Source organism: Lytechinus variegatus, chromosome 5, assembly GCF_018143015.1.
Source record: "Lytechinus variegatus isolate NC3 chromosome 5, Lvar_3.0, whole genome shotgun sequence".
In the NCBI taxonomy this organism is placed as follows: Eukaryota; Metazoa; Echinodermata; class Echinoidea; order Temnopleuroida; family Toxopneustidae; genus Lytechinus; species Lytechinus variegatus.
In genome coordinates this window covers 31,700,365-31,721,543 of record NC_054744.1, presented here as the reverse complement: position 1 = coordinate 31,721,543, position 21,179 = coordinate 31,700,365, and positions in this window count along the sequence as shown.

Here is a 21,179-nt window from a genome sequence, read left to right as displayed (position 1 = left end):
GCTCACTTCCTTCGCTCTCCGCATCTTTGGAGAACTTTTGTTCCATCCGCCATATTTAGCCCTCTCAAAATATTTGGCTCATTACGCCACTCCATTATAAGAATTGTATGTTTGCTTAATGTAAACTTAATCTAACCCTAATAAGACTACCAGGGTATTTTGGAGGCAGGAAACATGAGCGGAAGGGGGCCCTCAAGATCCACCGTTAATTGCGCAATTGTGAAGAAATGCAAAATGCCTGCCACAGATGAAAAAAAAGATTATATTTGATCATTCTAAAATTATTTAAATTTTTTTAATATATTTTACTAAATCATGCATGAAATTAGAATTTGGCTGGAAATCTATAAACAAATCCCTTGAAGTTTTTTTTTGTTCAGACACATAAAAATTAATTGATATCAAATCCCTTTCATCTGTATTTTTTCTTTTCTGAAGTATTTCTTTGTTGTTGTTTTTTACTTTTTTATATTGTTGACGAAATTTTCTGATCATAAGCACCATGAAATTAATTGGTTTTAATCAGTAAAATAAATATTAACCGGTATGATGCAATCATGAATTTTGGCTAGAAACAGATTTTGCATTGGATTTGTTTATGAAATCACATTTTAAAGCAATTCTGACATGTGTACTTACACAATGTTGCGTAATTTCAGAACCGGGTACCCAGGTGTCACAAATTTTGTCTGAAAACTCATGAAACCTTTTTTAAGGCATATAATGACGCGGCACCATCCTCCACGTTGTGAATTTATCGTGAAAATTGTTGGGCCCCCATCGCCTTTTTAGGGTTAAATCAGATTGCACATCATGATGGGTTTTACTGATATTCATTCTGCAACACATATTTCAAAGACTATCCATCATATCTGACATTGATTTTTACCTGTGGCAGTAAGTTAGTCTCTGCTTTTCTACAACTGTGGAACAAATATTCTGATACAGGTTCATTAGATGGGCCCTTGGCATTTTTCTTATTGTAGGAGACCGGCAAGCCCTGGCTTTGAAGTTGCTGGTCTATCCTTCTCCAGCTGCAATATCTGGTCAGTTGAGGACTTGGGGGCTTTGTGTCAGGAGTGGTCTTGGTAGTGGCCGTGGCGGCAGTGGCAGAAGTAGACTTGTTGGTGGTGGCATTAGCAGCACTGATGGTGGTGGCAGCAGTGGTGGTGGTGACTGCAATTGCAGCATTGTTCATGGTGGTATTCATCACGACAAACATTTGCTCCTGCTGCCACGCTGTTGGTCTCCATCTATTGTGTTTTAAGTAGAATAAACATTAAAACATTTGATTATTGACAAATTCAGAACAATAGTATATTGATAATAAACTTGTAGATATAGCAGTCTAAGAATAAAATGAACTTCCACATAAGAGTACATGTACCTTCTCCTAATAGAATTTCAGACCACTTTGAGGATGTTATGCTCAAAGCAAGGTTTTTATTTGACAACATTGGTCAAAGAGGAACATGGATTTAATTGTCAGAATACAACTCGTATCATTGGTTGATCAATCGTACTGTACAATACTCCATTCAGATATACGTTGACCAATTATTTCTTGTTGAAACACATGTCTTCGTTATCAATCTTGTAGGGTATAGAGTGCATGCTGATTCTATAGTTATCAGTGTTGTATGCCGAGGCCGGGACCAGAATTTGAGCCCTCGGCCTCGAAGCCTGATTTCTCGGCCTCGGTCGCTCTGTCTTGATGTCTCGGCTCCGAGGCCTGACAAATGCGGTCATTTCCAGCACGTACATTGTGTCCATCATCAACGCAATGTGCAATTTCTATCACATTATTATATCTAGATTCTACCCCCCCCCCCTTCTCCATAGATTATATGTACCAGCAATATATCTATATATTGCCTGTTTCTTATTCATTCTGTTTATTTATTTTCAATTTTTTAATTCATTTATTCATTAATTTTTTTTTTTGGGGGGGGGGGTCAATGGTCAATTGAATTCAACAAAAAACATGCAGATTTTTTTAAGCGGTCTCTGTCTCGGCTGACCCAGCCTCGGATACAACACTAATAGTTATGCATTTAGATATGATTCACACATAGAAGTGTTGTATTGTCTAAATAAAAAAAATGGTCCATTGGGAGTATTGAGAGACACAATCCTAACGTCGATTAAACTGTAAGCTCCAAAAAGCAAAAGTAGCCCCGGTATCGATCTGCCATTTTGTTTTCAATTTTTAAAGTAGGAGAACGAACGTGACATAACTTTCGCCTTTTTTGAGCTTGCACTTTATGCATCGACGATAGTATTTGTGTCTCGATAGATCTTCATTCATGTAATCGAGGCAAGTGCATAATTTTTCCCCCTTTAATTGGGGGTGATATGGAGACCACAATTCTACCCCATTTGTCTGCCAACTACTACACAGACGGTTCCTGCCCGTACAGCGGGCCGCAGTTGCCTGGGTTAGTCGAAATCTATTACAAAATCAGATTTTGTATAGAGTCTAGATCAAGAAGGTCTTCTAAAAAAGGCCAAATTTTTTGCTAACTCACAGCTTCACCAAAAAAATGATTTTGCCTTTTTTTTTATTATGTCTGTCCATCAAACTTGTTATACTCGCAAGCCACCCTCCCCCCCCCCCCCACTGAAAACTATAAGAAAAACATTCCCTCACAGTTACAGAGTACAATATTTGTGTTAGCTAACCCTCCCCCCCCCAAAAAAAAAAAAAAAAAACCTGCCCAAGCCGAGGCCAAACATGAGCGTGAACACCAATCCAATCGACACCCATCCATGCTTCTCGAGACTTGACTGTATTTTTATCGCCCACAACAACCCAAGCCACAAAAAATTAAAGGCTCACTCTCACACAGCTGTTCACATATCGCACTGAATTAGGTAATTAAAGACTAAAGTCAGAAAGAAAGACCGATGCAACTCAAGTCGCAACGCCGCGCCGCTCTTTCGAGCTCCACCCCACACACATATCATATCAACACTACTGCCGTGTACTACGCCGAAGCTCCGGGATAGCGACCACTCGGCATCTCAATAATGCCTCCACGATATCCCCGGGTAAAATGCATGTTTACCTCGTAGAAAACGATGGAAAAATGATATGTATTAGCAAAGTCATTCTTTCGGAAGTAATTTATTTATTACTTTATCAAATGATGTAATTATTGAATAAATACGATAATTAGAAAGTACTTACATCTCCGATTCAAATTTTACGTAAATTCAGTCACCATCAAAATTTTATCGCAGACGACGCGTGTGAAGAAAAAATCCGGCTGTTAGCTGCATATCAGGTTCGTTCACGAACTATTTTTCATTTATTTATTTTTATTTACGATAACAATTTGTTATTGCTTTTATGAAACGCATATTTGCAACTATGACAAGTTGCCATTGCAATAACAAGATTTGCCACAGATATGGGAGATGTTACAGTTGCAAGTCAAAAGTTTTATGAAACGGGCCCCTAGTCTTTGATAAAATTTCAAGTATGTCGGTGAGCAATACAATATCTTGAATAGCGGGTATACTTGAGAGTCTGTCTTACCATCTATCTTGTTTTTTACCATAGATTGTCAATGTTCTAAAAAGCGTCTGTGTATTGGTTGCGCAATATCATCGGTTGTAACACACCCACGATACTCTGCTTATTGTAAATAAAAAATGCACTGTCACAAACAATGTTAACACGATTTACGGCCAAAATAAAGGAATTAAATACTTACTGCTGGTACTTGTTTTCACAGTACACTTGGATATTATTTTATGTATTTGAGCAAGCATTACGCAGACGCTTTCTGCAATGGTGTCATTAGAACACACTCAAACAGTCAGACCGCAGGTCCCAATGCTAATGAGCAAAATGGCCAGATTCATCCAAATCATCTCGATCGTGGCTGAATCTTCCTCCTTGCAAAATCTCGTGATTCGTGAGATTTTCTTTCTCTAAGAATTTACCCGTTTTAACCTCAAGTTAAATGAAACATTATCACCATCAGATTGAGTAAAAGGTAATCTTTCATATTGGTCATTTATTTTGTATACAATAGGCCTATTTTTATAAATAAGTAAATTTCTGGCCTGAAAATGTGCCTCAAAACAGAATTTTCTTCCTCTGTTTTTTTTTTTTGCAAATTGTGCAAAACTTTTTATTTTGAGCCTCAATGATATCTATATCACCATAAAGCTAAACTTCTTTACTTTCTCACAATGCCACTCTTGATATGCGGCACCTTTTAATCGGGTGAAAATCACACTTTTCCCACCAAGGTACAAGACGAGATTTCTGAAATTTTGTACTTGTATAAAATCCAGAGTTCTGATTGGCTGGATAAGGTTCACAGAACAACATTTGAGGAGATTACCACATGGGAAGTTTGACCTTCCCACGAACCCAGGCACTGGAACCGTTGGAATGACCAATCAGAGTGCAGTATTTTTGTTTTCAAGCTGCTTTCTGTACTTGGCAAATAAAAAAGTGTGATCTTGACCCGATTTAATCAGTTCTTATTTTGAAACCTATATCATTTCAAAGCATACATATTCAGCTTTATCGTGATATAAAAATCATTTGGGCTCAAACAAAAATAGCAGCTTTTGTCAGGTGGAAATATTTATTTTGTAGCATATTTTAGATCAAAATTTTAACCTATATTACAAAATCTTTGAATAAATCCAAACACATGACCTGAAAGAATGATTCTTCTTCTTTACAATGATACCAAATTCATGAAATTCGATGCACAATTAGAGCAGCAATGACCGAATGAAAAGAGGTGTTTTGGTCCGCATCAAGCTCATTAAATATGCAAAACATCTCAAGTCATGAATATCACTTGGATGAAAGAAGCCACTTTTTGGGGACCTGCAGTCTCACTGCAAATGTTTTTATCATTTTATTATTCATTTATTGTTATCTGTTCTTTTTCAAAGTGGCGGTATGCCGCACTGAATGGGAGGGCATAGGACCCGGATGTTACAAGTTTCCAGCGACCTTAGAAAACGATTTTCACACCGCCGTTTCAACTTGCCAGTCAATGGGAGGCCACGTTTTTGTTCCAGGTACCAACGACGAGTTGGCAATCGCACAAACACCTTTCATGACGCAATATTTGAACTTTGAATTCATCTGGATAGGATGTGAATTCGTAAGGGCGAAATATACATTTGTGTGTGTGGATGGTGATCAGATTGATCTAGACAATGGTAAGTTTATTATTGTGCATATTAATTTTCCTCTGACGAATATCTCTCTTTCCCGGTACAGGGTCCTGGTAAAGATTATCTAATTGGGGTCGCTGATCGTTAAGGGAAAAAAATGCCCCCCCCCAAAAAAAAAAAAAATAAAAAAATAAATAAAATAAATAAATTAATAAAATAAATAAATAAATTAAAACAAATATATAAATGAATTAATAATAAATGAATGAAAAATAATAAAAAAATATAACGATAAAACAAGGAGTGCTGTCTATGGTGAGTAACGCAGCACCCCAGATTCCCAGGGCCATATCCCCGTCAGAAAAATTACAAAGCAGACATCCTGCATTACCTGGAAAATACATTTCTGAAACGGATACATCATATTTAAATAGATAGAGTAAATCAACGAACGTAGAATACAGCAACTATTTACAGTTTGCAGTATTGCTTTTAGGAATTAGGTCCCGGAAGGTCACTCCATACGCGCATACAATCGAAGTGCACGCAAAATTCGGTAGGCATGCCGACGAAACCATGAACCGACACTATACACTCGAGGATTAATAGAAAAATAAAGGTAAACTAACAGATTATGACAATACTAGATTCAAATAATAGGAAAACAAAAAAAGTACAAACAATAGAATAATAAAGTAACACATTTTGAAATTAAAAATATTACTAAGCTATTGTCTATTTTTAAATCTTCAGTTAACAGGATTGAATTCTGCTATAAAATAAACCTAATCAATCTGTTAACTTCATTCCGATTTAGCCAAGCTCATTTTGTGACCGTTATTAAGCTCACTCAGAGCACTCTTTAGTAGATTGTAGAGTTTTTTTTTCATTTCCTCATTTTCAAAATTTTTACTTGAAAGTTTGCTACATCAAACATCATGCTTAGAAATATGAAATATCTATTCCTGTATTTATCCCAAATACTACGCGGTGCATGGTGATAACGATTTTATGACTTTCAAATATAAGTACGATAACAAACATACGCGAGGTTTATACATTCTTTATCTAATTTTCACTGCACGACATTATTTATTTTTACTATTATTTTTTTTTTACACAAGTTTATACCTTGTTACCAATAATGCATACAGCTTTTCCATTTATTTCAAAGCAGGATAACAGATTATGTTAAATGCCTTGCTCCCAGGCATAGCTGCCGTGGCCGGTGATAGAACCCCGGACTTTTTCATGTATAGCCAGGCGCCTTAGACCACTCAGCCACGGGACCTTAATTATTGTGTAGACGCATTAATGCGCCTATACAATCAAGAGGCAGCGCCACCGCTTAAGTGTAAGCACCATGGCTGACCGCGCCGGCTACCCGACTCGACAAGAACATGGTTTCTATTTCCTCTGTGCGTACTGTTTTTGCTCTCAAAACATTACTTATTATTTTTTTCTGGGCCTTCCTTTTGGAACAATTTAGACAGCAATATAATCAAATCGCCCCATTTGCATTTTTTTTTAAACGTAGACTGAGAATGTCAATAATATAATTGTATGCCAGTATGGAAATCGCATTACTCGAACCACTATCAATGTAGACCATCAACATGTCTAGCAGAGAACCATCGAGATAACAGGCGCGAAATTTATCATTCATTTTCGGGGGGGGGGGGGTAGCCGGGGTTTAGCCCCCGTCGGTGAGCTAAAACAATGTAATCGGTTGGTTCAAGATATACAAGAATGTACACGGTAAGAAACGAAGTGCTAATTTAGCACTTACAGTGCTTGTATAGTGACTGCACTACGAATGCTGATTTTCTAGTTCAAAATTAAACTAGAAAATCAGCACTCGTTGTGCAGTCACTATACAAGCACTGTAAGTGCTAAATTAGAACTTCATTTCTTACAGTGTAAATCACTAATTAGAGGTATTGTTCATATCCAAGTTTGATAGTTATGTGATTGTGACACCAGAATTGGAAAAGCGTTCATCTCTCTCTGTTTAATAAAACCACGACATAATCGCACTTTTTTTGCCATTTTGATCGCCGCGAATAATGAATGTTAAAATTCAGCAACATTGTGAAAAAGGATAAAAATGCACGTCGTCATGAATATTCATGAGGTGTGACATCCCCACTTTCCCTTTTCCATACATGTGTGAATAATGCGTCACACTTAACATGATAGTCCCAACAATGAATTATTATTGTTATTTGTTTGGCGTCACCTGAGCCTGGGAGGCGAAAGGCGAACTGAATCACTGTGACCCGCAGGTCTCTCCTCCCGATATAACTGATTGGCGGAATGCAGGAATATCAAATGTATTAAATCAGATGTCAACCAATTTTTTTTCTTCAGTTCTTGGCAATATTTTTCTGTACAAACATAATTTGATTCAATAAAATACAAACAGGGGGTAAACTAAAGCAGCCAAAACTTGATCTATTATCATTATCATTATTTCCATTTCATTTCATTTAATTTTAGTTTTGTTTATTTTCAGGGAGAAATTATGAGTTATGACTAATGACCAAAGAATAATTCTGTAATTTATTTGATATTGGCAGAATTGATACCAGATCACCTCCACGGATTGATAATGCACAAACGTGAAAACGACGCCATTTGCTTAAAGTATTCATTCAGCCTCGGATTAATTGTCGATTTGTGCTCTGACTATTCTCTAACACTTTGTGAAGGTAATCATCAAAATGGATTCTCTACTGATCTGTATACTATACAGATCAGTTGTCTTTTCACATTCCTTTTGAATATTGTAATTCGGGCATTAATGGTAGACTCGCAAGGAAGTTATGTGCATTGTTGTTAAACAAGCAGATGCATTTGAATTACTTGTGGTATCTCTTTCATGGAGATCAAGCATAAATATGTAAACATAACAGCCTACACTGTTAAAAAACCCGCGATTTTACAGAAAAATAAAAGAATATTTTGCAGAAAGCAATAACAGAATCATTCTGTAAATTCATAAAACAGGATTTTTCTGCAATTTAACAGAGAACAGGTCTGTTTATAAAGATGAAAAGGATGTTTTATTCAAGGAAATTTGTAAGATTCCATACACCAAATACCAATTTCCTGTAAGATTATGAAATCTGCTAAGATTACATGTGTTCTCGAGACTCTGCTGCAGGAACTTCTTTTATTTTAAGGACAAATTTTCTAAAAGTGTAACACTAACCAAACAATCAACAATATGAAAACGGACATACTGAAACTTTCCGACTTACACTGATCAGAGTAGAATCGAATAAATGAACAGAACGGTCGAATTGAATCTGATTTTTTTTAATATACAGTGAGAGAGAAGTTTATTTTGTGCTGTACAGGGAAAATGTCAACAGTTACGTAGAGTGATCATGGTATTATAAATTTTCACATCTGTGTCAATTTATTTTTAGGCGATTTACTAATATATGTTTTGCATCATTCAATAATAGGGGAAGCAGCCGGGCAAGGGAGCTTAAATTATTATTTTGTTATAACTGACGGATATATTGAAGGGGATTGGATTCCAAAACTTTTCACGACTAAGAACAAAAAGGAGAAAAGGGAGAGAAAAGAAAAAGAAAAGGTCAAATATAATATTTCTTTTCTGAATAATGTTTAGAAATCTTTAACAAAATTATTTTTTCATTCAAAATGGCATTATTTTGCTAGTATTTTTAATTTTTTTTTTAGGTAGATTGCCCCTTATACCATATCTATCCTCCGTGGGTCTCATTGCGCCATTGGCATAACCGCGAAAGAAGTGTCTCGTATTTCGACTGCCAAATTGGTCACCATGAATCACACGTCAATAATTTTTTTACGTACATGTATGATTTTTTTTTGCATTATCTTTTAGCTCACATTCAAATCGCCATTAAAAAAATAAATAATAAACATATCCGTTCAGCTTCAACAACCGTCTCGTTTTCTGTTCTTGTTTCTGTTTCATTCACTGTCACTTTGGTATAAAGTGTTTTATTCTTTTACCTATTCTTGCATTATTTTACTTTTAGGTGAAATTAATTATATCGTGATGAGATTGCAGCCTTTATTGAGTAACCGTTTTTACAACTTTTTGGTCGCCGTATAAATAAAAGTTATTTCAAATGTTTCTTTTTTATGCAGAAAATCCTCTCCAGGATTCCATGCAACCGACAGTTGGACTCACACCTAATACTTTCCCTCCAAGTTTACTGGCTGCAACTCAAGTCACTGAACGAGGTTCTCTCATTGCTTATTGTCGCAATGACCACGTGTTTCAGCTCGGGCTTTTGGGAGACAAGAAAAGATACGCCGCGGTTTGCCAAGAAAGTGTTAGTTGCTAGAATCAAGAATGAAAGTTTGTTTTCAGAGTTGAATTCTAACCAAACTATCACTATTCATGTCAAAATTGATTAAATCCCCCTTAATAACATTGGTTAGAATTGCTAAGGTACTGTTAATAAACACCTGGAAGTTGATGAGTGTTGTATTTAGAAGTTTTGGAATAAAAAAAAATCAAATTCGTAAGACACCTTCAAGGTAGATATACAGTGTATGAATAACTGGAAAATCATAACTCACTTCATTTGCTAATTGTGAATGTACATGTCTGCGGATGCAGTTCTTGCATTGCATAAATGACAAATTGCAAACGGACTAAATGCATGCATTGTAGATAAATACTATCACACATATCGGAGGTTTCGCGGCAATATTCAAAGACCTGTCATCAATTTCACTAAGATTATTAGACAACAGTATCAATTGATGAATTCATAATTGCGTATCTGATCTGAGTAATTTATAGTGTTTATGGATCACATTGCATTAATCAAAATTTAGTATACTTATCTCAAACATACGGCATACATGGCATAGGTGATTTGAAGCAATATGTTTTATCATATTGATATTAAACTATTTGTATTAATATATATATATATATATATATATATATATTAGATGCCCATTAGTTTGTATAGAATTATGTTGTTCCATTGGGATACCTTTCTGAAAGCGAAGTTATTTAACGAATTTGACTTTTTAGCATTCGATTAACCCTCGAAGAAATACTGAGAAACTGATAGATAATGCAATCTATTTTTAATCATAGCAAAAATAATGATGATCATGGAGAAATTGCAGTCATAGCTGCGCAAATTCTGATACATACATGACTCCACACATGCGCAGACGAAGATATGTAAATTCATGAGAAAGGGCTAGTATAGCGCTTTGGTTATTTAACTTCTTTCTCAATTGCCATGGGGTTAATTATTCCATCTGTGATTATCAAATTACATTAGCATTCATTCACACCTTACGTGGGCAAGTCTTATCCAGAACTGGCTGAAATATACAGTGCGTATCAAAAAAAGTTTACACTTAGAAAAAACCCTGTAAAATTATACATTTGTGATATCCTCAATTTTTCCACATTTCAACATTGGTACAGATCCACTTAATCAAATGACGATACAACTGTCGAAAAATATTTCCGCTTGAGTGAGCACCACTTACTTTTGAAAAGTTAGTAAATAATGATTTGCGCAGAACATTGAAATAGTTATGCGAATAAAAGTAGACCTCTATCATGAATAACACGTTGAATCTAGCTAGTACAATAATTGATTTGAAGATATGTTTTACCTTTTTTAACTTGTTTCCATGCCCAAACCACTTCGAGGAGTGCATTGCGCCCCATCCCACTCCCCGATACACCGAGGCCATGGTGACGATATTTGCTTTACACTGAGTTGGGATTTACATAATATGGCTTAGGCTTGATTTTCATTTTGTTAATCATTGTCAAGCTTGGGAAAAGTGTGGAGAAACAAGTATGAAATGAAAAATGAAATGTGAACCTACTTAAATGATAAAAACTCAGTAAAAATTTGCTAGACATGTCTGGTATAAACTTTTGATCAGATACAGTTATGTCCTCAGATCCAGCTGGAACAAAAAGGGGGAAAGGTTGTGTTTATTAAGTGTTGAAATTTCAATTTGGGTGGCAAAGTCGTTAGAAAATGCTTGAATGTATCCGTTCCACTTCAATTGAATAAAAGTGCAAGTGAAATGTATGAGAAATGTTTCGCAGGGTAAGTTTGATTTCGCCCTTTCCCCTGGGCACAGCGTGAAAACAAGCATTTCTGCGCAAACAGATTTCTGCGAGCTTTACAAAAATGGACAGTGCTCACTCAAGTGTAACATTCTGTCAAAACTTTTACTTTCATTGGATAGATGAGACCCAAACCAAAGATTATATGTGACAAAATTACCCACATGTTGTATATTTTTTAATTCCCAGGGCTTTTTCAAAGTGTAAACTTTTTTTGATACGCACTGTATATTAAACAAATTATATTGGCTCTATTGATAATGAATGCGATCATTTGAGTTCACATACAAGCAATGCTTTGAAAGGCAACTCCTTTCGGTCAAAAAGTTGTTTTGAACCGGATGGTATATATAAAAAAGAGTTATGAAAGCTCGCTTTATCAAAAGAAGTTATATGCATATCCTGGTCGAAAGGCAAATGAGTTGAAACTCAAGATTTCTTTATTTTTTATATAAGAAACAAAAACTATATTAGTTTCCTCATTAGACTTTGAACCGCATTTTGATTCCTCCTTGAGGGGAGTGATTCCCTACCGGCCTACTTACATGATGCAACTATAAGCAACTGTCTTCCCCCTGGATATTTGGGGGTTCTACTAAATAGCAGAAATTCAAGGAAAATAACCTTATTTTGGAGCAACCTCCCCCTTTTCTTCTTTTGCACGTCGAATTTATCGAGTTAAAATTGAGCTTCGTTTTTAAGTGATTTTCTTTTTGTTTTTAAGGGTGTCGTTTGTTTGTTTGGTTGGTTATTTTTTGTCAAATTTTCCTCGACCAAAATCATTTTCATTTTGTAGCTAATTTTTTTTGCTGGGGGGGGCTTGTAAATTTATTTATAAATCGTTCCTATGGCCCGAAAAGTGCGTCGGGCAGGGCCCTGGGAACGACTCTTCAGTTCGGGTGCTGAAATCTCTCCTCAAAGGTGGGGGGGGGAGGGTTGGGGAGGACACAATTTAGTTTTCCATTGTTCTTTTATCCCCAATCCACACACACACACACACATGCTCTTTTATAAGAATAAAGCTAAGAAGTTGCTGTCATATACAGTGCGTATCAAAAAAAGTTTATACCTAGAAAAAAAAAATCCTGTAAAATTATACATTTGTAATAACCTGAAGATAATTCTACATTTTTACATTGTTACAGGTCCATTTAAGCAAATATAAATATAAATTTCGAAAAATATTTCTGCTTGAGTGAGCACCACTTACTTTTGAAAAGTTAGTGAAAAATCATTTGCGCAGAACCTTCAAATAGTTATGCGAATAAAAGTAGACCCTAATCACGAAGAACACGTGGATTTTAGATAGTAAAATTGATTTAAAAGATATATTTTACTTCTTTAAATTTGTTTCCTTGCCTAAAACTCTTCGAAGAGTGCATTACGCCCCATTCATTCCCTCACACAACGAAGCCATCGTGACGATATTTGCCTTACGCTGAGCTGTGATTTACAAGAAATGGCTAGGCTTGATTTTTATTTTGTTAATTATTGTTAAGCTTGGGAAAAGTGTAGAGGAGCGAGTATTAAATGAAAAATTAATGTAAACCCACTTTAAATGATAAAAACCTAGTAAAAAAAATGCTGGAGATGTCTGATGTAAACTTTTCCTCATATTCAGTTATGTCCTTAGATCCAGCTGGCGCAAAAAAGGTAAAGGTTGTGCTTACGAAGTGTTGAAATTCCAATTTGTGTGACAAAATCGTTGTAAAATGCTCGAATGTGTTCGTTTTACAATGTATTGCAATTGACTAAAAGGGAAATGTTTGAGAAATGTTTTGCAGGGTAAGTTTGATTTTGCCCTTTCATCTTGAATCAGCGTGGAAACGAACATTTCTGCGAGTTTTACAAAAATTGACAGTCCCCACTCAAGTGCAACATTCTGTCAAAACTTTTACTTCCATTGGATAGATAAAACCCAAACCCATGAATATATGCGAAAAAATTACCCACATGTTTTACATTTTTCATTTCCCAGGTCTTTTTCAAAGTGTAAACTTTTTTTTTGATACGCACTGTATATACAGACAGAATAACTGCCAGTAATAGACAAAAACAGATGACGGAAACCTTTGAAATTTGTTGATTGCATATATTATGTATATAGGATATAGATACATGTAATTTGTTACAGGATTTACCATGTCAGATTGCAAAAGCCTAGCGTAACATTGTTGATGCATTCTTGGATGCGTCCAATTATTATAATTATTATCATCATTATCAGCATCATCACTATTATTATTAATAGTAATAGTAGTAGAAGTATCGTCATAATATGTACATATATATATATATATATATATATATATATATATATATATATATATACATATTCCATTGTTAATTTCATTATTGATATCGTATCCTTTGTCAATATCAGTAATTTTCACAATAGCTATTGCCATCGTTATCATGAATATTATTGATATGGGTTTTTACAAAATAATGACCCAATTGAATAGTATAATATTATGATTAACAGTTAACGTTCACCATGCATGCTTTTTATGATGTGATTTAGTATATTTTTTTCCTTTGTGGTATATTATAGATTCTAGTGTCATTCTACATTGACGTTCTTAATAGTAGTCTGCAAAATTGTTTCACATTGAATATCTTTTTTAAATTATTTGCGGTTTAGTTTTTTAAAGGGTTTAGCCTGCAATCATTGTATAACTCCCGTGTATATGTTGATTACAGGGGTGTAAGCGCAAATATCGTTCATCTCTTTATCAGTGATGTGTACGATTCCAGTCAGTCCGAGTCCGAGACGGAGTCCGAGTCATGCCGTTCGAGTCCGAGTCCAAGTCCGACACCGAGTCCGGCATGTCCGAGTGCGAGTCACACATGCCTGAGTCTGAGTCTGACACATGTGCAAAATTAATGTATCACAATCATAATCGATCAGAAAAAAATTTCGCATTCAAAATATAAGTACTTTTAAAATATATGTTTATATACAAACTACAAAACAATTATGAAACAAAAGTGTTTTGATGATTTTGTAGATTATTAAGGAAGTCCTTCATTCTAAAAAATCGAATTAGTCCAGGATAGGCCCCATAGAAAATTGACCAAACCTTGTTTTTTATACATACAATATTTTTTGATGGTTTCTTGTCAATTCGAGGGTGCTGATTACGAATCTGAATGATGCCACTCGTGTAACCTTGAGCATTTTCCGCAAATTGGCAAAATACAATATGGCCGCCAAAATATGCAAATTACCCATGAAACTCATAAAATTGTCCGCACATTGGCTGTGAAATGCATGAAATTGTGTGGCAGGAGTGAAATACAATCTTAAAAAAATAATTTTTGACAAAGTATTTATCTTCCTGATATTCAAAATGGCCGCCATAGGCCATTGTATACACTATCATGTACAATATGAATAGGGGAAACTAATTTTCACAAAAATGAACACTAAACTGCAAAAATCGCGATGTATGAACGAACTAATATATGCAAATCAACATTACTAACGAGATATATCATTTGTAATGTCATATATGGGAAAATTGCAGTATTTTGATATCTAAAATAGCCGCCACTGTCCCAAACAGTATTGCGTACAATGGCAATGGCCGGGGCCAAATCAATGAGAAGATTAAGCATTAAAATGCATATTATTACGATAAACGAGTGGAATACTGACTAAAAACATAATTGTAAATATGCCATTTATGTGGTAAATGCTGTATTTTGAAATTCAAAATGGCCGCCATAGCCCCTATATTCATCATGTACAATGCGAATAGAGAAATTAATTTTCACACGAGTAAGAAACATAAAGTGCATGTAATTATGATCTATGAGTACAATATTGCCTGACAACATATTTTATAGCAAGACATATCATTTCTTTTGTCATGCATGAGATAAATACTGTATTATGAAATTCAAAATGGCCCCTATAGGCCCTAACAGTATTATCTACAATGTGAATGGGGACATATAACTTGTAAGAATTTGGATTTGAATTTGCTTGACTATGACATCCATATAATCCTGTTGTATGAGTAAAACGTTGTTTGAAAACATTCTTTTTTAATCATCGCATTTCTTCTTTCATATAGCTGATAAATACTGTATTTTGACATTCAAAATAACCTCTACAAGCCCTAAATAAATTATGTAACATGCGAACAGGGAAACTAATTTTCACAAGAGTGAGAATCATAAAATGCAAATAACTGTGATGTACGGGTAAAGATATTGTCTTAAACATTATTTCTAAAAAATACATCACATATGGGTGGCGGACATGGTGGAGGTAATAAATGCCGTACTTTGAAATCCAAAATGGCTGCCATAGGTCCTAAAAGTATTGTGTACATTGTAACATGAAACATATAATTTTGACAGAATTTGGCTTTGCTTGACTCTAAATATTGCATATAATCGTGAATTGTGATGTAAAAGTGAATTATTGTCTAAAACCATGGTTTCTAACTAGATATATCATAATGTTGTGTAATTAAGGTGATAAATGCTGCATTTTTAAATTCAAAATGGCAACCATATGCGCTTATCGTATAATATACAATTTGGGTGGAGACAAATGATGTTCACACAAAGAGCATATGACAGCCATTTTGAATGTTGAAATACAGTATTTATCACCTAAATTGCATAAGATATGATATATTTTGTTAAAAATCATGTTTTCAGACAACATTCCACTCATACATCACCATTTGACCTAGCAAAGCCAAATTCTGTTCAAATGATTTGTTCCCATTCATATTGTGTATAATACCGTAAGGGACTGTAGCAGCCATTTTGACTTAAAAATAGCCGTATTTATCACCTAACTGGCAGATTAAATGATATATCTTAATAGAAATGATGCTTTTATATAATAATTTAATCATATATCACTATTACGTGCATTTTTGGTGCTCACTCCTGTGAATATTGATTTCCACTTTGCATTGTACATAATACGGTTAATGTCGATGGCGGCCATTTTGAAAGTCGAAATACAGTATTTAACACAAACTTGAAACCTGAATGATATATTTCGTTAGAAAATACGTTTTTAGAGACAGTATCCAATTAATTTATCACATATATATGCATTTTAGCGCTCACTCTTGATTTCTTTTCTCCCATTTCTCATTGTGTATAATACTTTCAGGGCCTTTGGCAGCCATTTTGAATATCAGAATACAGCATTCACCACATACATGGCATATTAATAATATATTTCGTTAATAATTATGTGTATAGTCAGTATTCCAACTGTTTCATCTTCATAATAAGCATTTTAGTGATAACTCTTGAGAATCTTTTGGCCCCCATTGCCATTGTACGCAATACTGTTTGGGCCAGTGGCGGCTATTTTAGATATCAAAATACTGCAATTTTCCCATATATGACATTACAAATGATATATCTCGTTAGTAATGTTGATTTGCATTTAGGGATTTATTATATTAGTTCGTTCATACATCGCGATTTTTTGCAGTTTAGTGCTCATTTTTGTGAAAATCTGTTTTCCCTATTTACATTGTACATGATAGTGTGTACAATGGCCTATGGCGGCCATTTAGAATATCAGGAAAATATATTTTTTTTTCAAAAATTATTTTTTAAGATTGTATTTCACTCCTGCCACACAATTTCATGCATTTCACAGCCAATGTGCGGACAATTTAATGATTTTCATGGGTAATTTGCATATTTTGGCGGCCATATTGGAATTTGCCAATTTGCGGAAAATGCTCAAGTTTACACGAGTGGCATCATTCAGATTCGTAATCAGCACCCTCGAATTGACAAGAAACCATAAAAAACATTGTATATATAATAAAACAAGGTCGTGCCTCTTCTGTCCTGGACTAGATACCCTGTGCGGGAATCTTGCCGAAAATTATATGAGGAGAGCTCGTACATGTACACAATTTATAGGATTAGTTATGATTATTGGTATTCAGTCATGGCTTGGGGCTGGGAAGGGGCTCTTGCTCCCCCCTCCGCCACCCCAAAAAAATTAATAAAAAATAAAAATCACGACATAAGAAAAGGGAGATAAAATTAAAAAGGGAGAAATATGATATTATTTTCTGAATATTTTGTCAACATCTATCACAGTTGAAGTTGAACTTCGATTTTTGTAATAAAATTGTCGAAATCATGGGTCAGAGACGACATATTATCTTGCCCACTTACTTTCTTTAGGCTCATTGCCTGTATTAAATAGAACAGAAAACGTTTAAACTATGTGGCCCTTGGAAGCTTGGGGTATTGGGGCGGCAAAGCTCCTCCTAGAAAGAACATATGGTTCAACAGTGTGTAAACGTTGTGAATCACAGTGGGTCAGTACACACTGTGTATCACAGTGGGTCACAGACACTGCTTCAGTATTCTCACAGTGCGGATGACAGTTTGTCCATAGTTTGTCCTTGGAACATTGTCTCACAGTATGTTGGAAGTGTGTCCCACCATGTGTCTGTCAGTCTGTTCACAGTGTGCTCATAGTGTGCAACACAGTGTGAAATCATCATAAGACACGGAAAATTGTAAGTTTATTCGTTCCGAGGGTTTTATTTTTCTTTTACGTGTCTTGAAGTTTTCGCCTCTTTGCTGTCATTTTCCATTTTAATGCATGTCATACGTGCCTTGTTAATAATATTCAAGTCAATAAAACTAAAAATTTCTGCCGATATGTCAATGGTTGTCGTATTCATCATCTGTTGTCCGCGAAAGAGGTTGAAAGAGCTCTTTGAAATGGGAAAATAAATATGGTCGTTTAGCAACTACATGCTTCTAATATTACTACGAGGACAAAATCGAAGTCTTAAACTTATTTTAAAGTGTGTTTCCAGAGCTAATTTTGAAGTGTGTCACCAGGGGTATTTTATAGAGCACCATAATATCCATAGCCCATGGCACTGTACTCTTAACTTTATGAGATTGGTGATTTCATTAAATAATATCCTGAATTTAATATCAAATAGAAGTGCGTTGACATCTTAGTATACATTGAATAGATAAATAAGCCCAACAACTATATAGTATCAGTAGTAACTATAAATTTGTATTAATTTTGGATTTGGTCAAATCAATTGTATCGAGTTCCCTTCGAATAGACGACTACTTGAATGACCTGCTGAGCTGCAAAATGAAAACTATTATTGGCATATTAGTCATTGTTTATTCCTGTGCGATTCAACCATCAGGTAAATTATTAACGCATTTTATTCTGATTCCTGTTATGATTATCGCGAGAGAATAAACTGTCATAATTATGGGATTTTAAAAAGTTAAAAACAAATTTATCTTGAGTCATACTACAAAGATTTTTTTGAAAATTAAGAAGGACTTTCATCTTATATTACACGCTTTGAAATAGGTGCTTACGTTATCATTTCGAACGTTAAAGGGTCTCCATAGGAGAAGAAAGTTGTTGTAAACAAACATAAGGCTTTTTGGTCTTGACAAGAAACCATTTCATGTTCTTTATACATGTTATACAACCTATGGAAATCTTGATGGTGTGATTAAACCTGGAAATTTTGTATAGGGGCGATTCAACGGTTAGTCTAATTACACTTTTACATGTCTTTTCTGATACTTGGTCCTGTCAGTTTTGCTAGGGTGAGTGTTTTGTTAAGTTTATACTGTCAATTTATCTTAACAACCGAGGCTTTAAAACAATGCAGACAGGTTGTGCATTGTGGACGCCAACGTCGCCACGACGCGTCGTTATAATCTGTCAGTCGTATTACAAAAAAAAAGACTTGGAAAAAAGGTGACTGATTACTTTTTATATAGTTGTTTCAAATCAAAGCACCTCTACAGTTTCAATACCTGCAAAACACTACTTAAATGATGCAGTCTCAAATAAGACATATGACTTTGGGAAGCAACTGCGACTTTCCTTTGTGGATACAAACAACTTCGACAAGTCGCTTTCACCTTGTCTGGCAACACAAATTTTACATTTTTGTTTACCCCTCCCGCAACTTGAAAATTTTACAACACTGGGTTGTATGAAGGGCTCTTTCTGGAATCAAAGCGGTTCTATATAACGAATTGTTGAACCCTTTTCTGCTTCATCGATTCTTATATGGTCCAAGTACGCAAAAAAAATTCTTAAATTTTCTAGATATATCTATACGGATTGAATAAGAAAAACATGGTTATAACAATCAAAGTCATCATGCGAGTTTATTACCGAATGCACAGACCTAAACAAGTTATTACATAATTGAATTATTCTTGACTAAGACTTAAAGGGATGGTCCCGGCTGAAAATATTGATATCGAAATAAAAGAAATTCACTGAGCAAAATGCCGAAAAATTCATTGAAATTGGATAACAAAGTTATTGAAGTTTAAGTTTTAGCAATATTTTGTTGAAACAGTCGTCATGAATATTCATTAGGTGGGCTAATGATGTCATATCTCCACTTTCTGTTTTCTCATGTTATTACATAAAATCATACTTTTTCATTATTTCATACTTGTGTGAATAAAATGTCTTCCTTATAATGAAATAAGTTGCAGCAATAAATAACTATTGCACTGAATTTTGTCAATCTAATTTTTCTACTTCTTGGAGGAAAAAATGAATAAACCTAATTTCATATAATAAAATACAAAAGAACAAGTGGGGATGTGACATCATCAGTCCACCTAATGAATACTCTGACGACTGTTTTCACAAAATATCTATCAGCTATAAAGATGTGATTGCAAATAAAAGCCTACTCCTTTCAGGGGACTGTCGAAATTACCCCCCCCCCCTCTTGAAATTCACCATTTTTGTGCCCCCATTGTGGCAAAAAGGCGGTTCTGATATATAGTTCTGCCACTATTACCGCCTTGAAACTACTTGGAGAGGAATAAGTAGGCTTTCTTCTTTCAGCCATATGATAATAAATAATAATACATAAGATTTATATAGCGCACTTTCCATCTTTATTAGATGCTCAAGGCGCTTCAGAACAGAACAACAAAAACTTCACTGAGCAAAATGCCGAAAAATTAATCGAAATTGGATAACAAATGATAAAGTTATTGAAGTTTAAAGTTTAGCAATATTTTGTGAAAACAGTCGTCATGAATATTCATTAGGTGGGCTGATGATGTCATATCTGCACTTTCTGTTTTCTCATGTTATTACATAAAATCATTTATTATATATAAAGAAGTAGCTCTACTTTATACCTGAAACACCTTTTTTGCCTCAATGTGGGCTAAAAATCGCGAGCCTTCCAATGAATTGGCAAAAATCGTAAAAAAAGGTGGGGTAACATCTGTAGTCTCCTGAAGTGGGTCAGGCTTCGATATGGCAGCAATTCGACATATGAAGATTTAAGTTGCAAAAGGGGTTAGGTCCACTTCGGACCATTCGGTTAGACCATGTTTTTTGTCACTTATTGCAATATTTAGTTGGTAGAGCAAAGCCTACTCTTTCTTCTCCAAGTCATTGCAATAAAATAAAAGTGGCTGTATTATATAGTAGAAACGCGCTTTTGCCTCAGTGCATGATCCAAATGGTGAAATATCCAATAAAATAGGCGGTATACATGATATAGGGGGGGGGGGGTGAATTAGACAGCTCCTGAGAGGGCTAGGGCTCGAGGTGCCAGTGATTAGCTGCTAAACTCTTCCTCTCTAAGTGGTTTCAAATCAATAAAATGGGATGTACAACAAAGCACAAACGCTTTTTGGGCTTCAATGTTGGGTCCAAAATTGTGGATTTTCAAATAAATTGGCAATATTAAGCAAAAGCTCCCCCTCCCCCAAGACGGGTAGGCTTAGATGTGCCACTTCTTTAGATGTAGCTGGTAAAACAAAGCCTACTCTTTTCTCTCCAACTGGTTTCAAAGCAATCAAAGTGGCTGTACTGTATAGCAGAAATGCCTGTTTTTACCTCCATGGT